Genomic DNA, 5,633 nt, shown 5'->3' on the forward strand with positions numbered 1-5,633 from the left:
TTATTTTTGGCAGGAAATTCACTTAAAAAGAGGGTAAAATGGCAAGAAAATGGGGCATTTTTGAAAAAAAGGTATCAAAGAAACGGTATTTCTAACAATTTTTCAGAATAAATTAGTAATTAATTGGAAGCTTAAATCGGAAAAAACTATGAAAAAAAATTGAAAACATATCCATAAATTAAATAAAAGTGAAAACGAATAAGACTGTTATAAATCATAATTGATACTACATCATAAATGAATAAAAATTTGATAAAGTCAACAAATATTAAATAGATGCTAGAAACAAAACCTAAATATATAAAACATGAAATATAATATTTAATAATCTAATTTAAAACTTTAAAATGATAATTCATATTGATGGTTTGCTTAATCATGGTTCTTGCCTAACACAAGAGAAGATTTACACTTGATGGAGTACCAAAAGAATCGTAGACAATAGATGGACATTAATTCTACATCAAATTCAAGCTTAGAAGGAGCATATAAAAAGTAGGCGCTTCCTTAATTCCTCCTCAACATTACATATAGAAGGCAAGTTTGTTCTACAACGAAACTCCACCAAGAAATCCTATCAAAGGTTGGGTTGCGGTTAAGAACTATTAGAATCATATAGTTAGTCTCATGTTGATAATACTTGTAGATAATAGCTTCTGGTTTAACCACCTAATTAATCATCTAATTAAGGTGATTTTATTGGTTTAATTCTGGTTTAGTTGGTTTGTTTTACTATACATTGTTGTAACAATTAACCTTTCTTGATCATTAATGAGAATCAGAGATTTCACCATGTTTCTCTCTCGATCCATGGTTACTAATATGGTATCAGAGCATTTTTTGCTTGCGTTTCTCTGAATTTCTTCGATTTCTCATCGATTTCTCATTGTTTTTCTTCATCTTCTTCGTTTTTCACCGGCGGATTGTTGCATCGATTCCGGATCTGTGTCAAATTTGAGCTTGAACGGAGCAGAATCACCTTCTGAGCTTCCGATTTAGCTTCTTATCGCACATTTGAGCTTCGATTCACTCGTCATGGGGAAACAAAAGAAGAAAACACCAAATCGGAGCAAATCTCCGGTCTCGGAGTACTCTCCGATGAAGACTCGAGCTGGATCTTCGTATCCAGTTGCCGATGACATCGTTGATGCTCCTTCTCTTACTTACGCGGCTGCGCGAGGCAAGATTCAATCGATTTCCGCAGAGATTGAATCGTTTGATAATGCGCATAGTCCGTTCTTCCTTCACTCTTCCGATCATCCAGGTCTGTCTATTGTCTCACACATTCTTGATGGAACGAATTACAATAACTGGTCAATTGCTATGAAGATGAGTTTGGATGCAAAGAATAAGCTGAGTTTTGTTGATGGATCTCTTCCGCGACCTGAAATTGATAATCGTATGTTCAAGATATGGAGTAGGTGTAATAGCATGGTTAAAGCATGGATGTTGAATGTAGTGAATAAGGAAATATATGATAGTATTCTATACTATGAGGATGCTGCTGAGATGTGGAATGATCTTTTTCTGAGGTTTCGTGTTAGTAATCTTCCACGCAAGTATCAGTTAGAGCAATCTATTCATACCTTGAAGCAAGGTAACTTGGATTTGTCAACCTATTACACCAAGAAGAAAACACTCTGGGAACAATTGGCTAATACTAGAGTTATTTCAGTGAAGAAATGTAACTGTGATCATGTTAAAGAATTGATTGAAGAAGCTGAAACTAGCAAGATCATACAGTTCCTTATGGGCTTAAATGATAGTTTTGCTCATCAGAGGACAAATTCTGAATATGAAGCCAAGACCATGTTTGACTGAGATATACAACATGCTTGACCAAGATGAGAGTCAGCGGATTGTAGGAGGTTCTCATACTTCTATTCTCTCCAGTCCAGCTTCAGCATTTCAGGTTCAAGTGTCACAAACATCTGACCAGTCTCATGTCAACTTGACTCAAGGTTCATATCAGAAGCCTAAATGTTCCTACTGTCACAAGCTTGGTCATACTGCTGACAAATGTTACAAACAGCATGGATACCCTCCTGGAGCTAAGTGGAAGAAGGCTCAGACTATTGGGACTACAAATCTTGCTGCTGTGACACAACTCCCACCAGTGGTTGATCAATCTAGTGAAAAGATAGATTATGAAGAGTTGTCAAATGATCAGATACAGACTGTGATCTCTTATCTTAGCAACAAGCTTCATACTACATCAGTGGAACCTATACAGACTCAGTCTTGTGCCTCGACTTCAACTTCTGTACATGTGATCTCCCAGATTTCAGGTACCTTTCTGGCTTTATATTCTAATTCTTACTATGACATGCTAATTTCTTCTATCTCTAAAGAACCGGCTGTGTCTCCTAGAGCTTGGGTAATAGATTCAGGGGCTACTCACCATGTTACACACAATAGAAGCCTTTATATAGATTTTAGAGCCTTAGACAATACCTTCGTAAGACTCCATAATGATTGTACTGTTAGAATAGTGGGCATAGGATACATTAAGCTATCTGATGCAATCTCTCTCCACAATGTGCTTTATATTCCTGAGTTTAAATTTAACTTGATCAGTGTTAGTGTTTTAACAAAGACTTTAAAGTCAAAAGTTAGCTTTACATCTGATGAATGTTTTGTTCAGGAACTTACACAGGAGTTAATGATTGGAAAAGGTTGTCAAGTTGGCAATCTATATGTCTTGGATTTCAATGTGTCTAATCATTCTGTTTCTTTAAAAGGTACCAATACTATATGCTCTGAAAATCCTATTTGTTCTTCTGTTGTTGTTGATTCCTATACATGGCATAAGAGATTAGGTCATCCTGCTCATTCAAAAGTTGATTTGTTATCTGATGTTTTGAATCTCATAGATATAAAGATAAATAAAGATTCTTTACCTGTGTGTCATGTTTGTCACTTGTCAAAACAGAAACATTTATCTTTTAAATCTAGACAAAACATGTGTAAATCTGCATTTGATTTAGTTCATATAGATACTTGGGGTCCATTTTCTGTTCCTACTATAGATGGTTTCAAATACTTCTTAACAATTGTTGATGACTATAGTAGAGCTACTTGGGTCTATTTGCTAAAGAATAAATCAGATGTTTTGCATGTTTTTCCTAGTTTTATTAATATGATTCAAACGCAATTTCAGAAGAAAGTTAAATCGGTTAGATCTGATAATGCACATGAATTAAAATTCAATGATTTGTTTGCTGAAAATGGAATTATTGCTTATCATTCATGTCCTGAAACTCCAGAACAAAATTCTGTGGTAGAGAGAAAGCATCAACATATCTTAAATGTTGCTAGAGCCCTCTTATTTCAATCCAATATTCCATTAGAATTCTGGGGTGATTGCATATTAACAGCTGTGTTCTTAATAAATAGACTACCCACACCTATTTTGGAAAATAAATCTCCTTATGAAAAGCTTACCAATACGGCTCCTACTTATGACTCTTTAAAGACTTTTGGGTGTTTATGTTATAGTTCAACATCCCCTAAGCATAGAAATAAGTTTGAACCTAGGGCTAGAGCTTGTGTTTTCTTAGGATATCCCACAGGTTATAAAGGGTATAAGCTATTAGACATAGAGACACATGCCGTTTCTATTTCAAGACATGTCATTTTTCATGAGGATATTTTTCCTTTCTTATCATCTACCATCACTGATGATATGAAAGCTTTCTTTCCTCTATTACAGTTTCCTGGCCAAACCGATGATTTGCCTCTTGTGCAAACATCAATTCCTAATGCACATCCCCATCAAGATGTGTCATCTTCTAAGGCTTTGATTCCTTCTGAGTCAATGTCTACTAGACAAAAGAAACCCCCAAAACACTTGCAGGATTTTCTTTGTTATAATAATACTACTAGTATTAATCCTAATATACTCTATCCAATCACAAATTATGTTTCTTATTCTTATCTAGCTGAGCCTTTCCATGCTTTCATTAATACCATCACAAATGATATAATCCCACAAAGATATTCAGAGGCAAAAGTCTTTGATGTATGGTGTACTGCTATGAAGGAGGAGATTGGTGCTATGACAAGAACTCGCACATGGAGTATTTGTTGTTTGCCAGCGAATAAGAAGGCTATTGGTTGTAAGTGGGTCTTTACAATCAAGTATAATGCAGATGGAAGTATAGAAAGATACAAGGCGCGCTTAGTAGCAAAAGGATATACTCAACAAGAGGGTTTGGACTATGAGGAGACATTTTCTCCTGTTGCCAAGTTAACTTCAGTGAGAATGATGTTATTGTTGGCTGCTAAGTTGAGATGGTCAATTCATCAACTTGACATTTCTAATGTGTTCTTGAATGGTGATTTGGATGAAGAGATATATATGAAGGTTCCCCCTGGTTATGCAGATCTTATAGGAGAGGCTTTACCTCCTAATGCTGTGTGTAGATTGCACAAATCCATTTATGGACTTAAACAAGCCTCGCGACAGTGGTTTCTCAAGCTCTCTGCAACTCTGAAGACCATGAGATTTGGAAAATCTAATGCTGATCATACTTTGTTTACCAAGTATGTTGATGGAGTTTTTCTTGGTGTTCTAGTCTACGTGGATGATATCTTGATTGTCAGTAATAGTGATGCTGCAGTAGCAGGTTTTATAGAAGAACTGAAGATGTTTTTCAAGTTAAGAGATCTTGGTACAACAAAGTACTTCCTTGGTTTGGAGATAGCCAAGACTCATGAAGGTATTTCAATTTGTCAGAGAAAATACATTTTGGAATTGCTTTCTCTTACTGGTTTTATTGGAAGTAAACCATCTGCTGCGCCTTTGGATCCAAGTGTGAAACTAAGGAAAGATGTTGGAGTTCCTGTAAGTGATCCATCTGCATATCGAAAGCTGGTGGGGAAATTGATGTATTTGCAGTTAACTAGACCAGATATTGCCTTTGCTGTCAATACTTTATGCCAATTCTCACATGATCCAAGAGACATTCATTTGAATGTTGTGCATAAAGTATTGAGATATTTGAAGGGAACAGCAGGGCAGGGTCTGTTTTATCCTACAGATGATACCTTTGATCTCCGGGGTTATACTGATGCTGATTGGGGAACTTGTAAAAACAATAGAAGATCAGTTACTGGCTACTGCATGTTTATTGGTAACTCTCTGGTTTCTTGGCGTTCACAAAAGCAAGATTCAGTTTCTATGAGTTCTGCAGAGTCAGAGTTTAGAGCAATGTCTTCTGGTACTAAGGAAATGATTTGGCTTTCTAGGCTTCTTAATGACTTCAAAGTTCCTTTCAAGCCTCCTGCTTATCTTTATTGTGACAATACTGCTGCAATCCACATTGCTAATAATTCACTATTTCACGAGAGAACAAAGCATGTGGAGCTTGACTGTTACAAGACCAGGGAGCAGATTGATTCTGGTTTTCTCAAGACTATGTATGTGAAGACTGAAGAACAATTAGCAGATCCTTTAACCAAAGCATTGTATCCGGCACCATTTCGGGAGCTTATAGCCAAGATGGGTGTTTGCGATATCTACGCACCACTGCCATCTTGAGGGAGGCTATTAGAATCATATAGTTAGTCTCATGTTGATAATACTTGTAGATAATAGCTTCTGGTTTAACCACCTAATTAATCATCTAATT

The sequence above is a fragment of the Arabidopsis lyrata genome (assembly GCF_000004255.2).
Source record: "Arabidopsis lyrata subsp. lyrata unplaced genomic scaffold ARALYscaffold_8, whole genome shotgun sequence".
Taxonomy (NCBI): Eukaryota; Viridiplantae; Streptophyta; class Magnoliopsida; order Brassicales; family Brassicaceae; genus Arabidopsis; species Arabidopsis lyrata.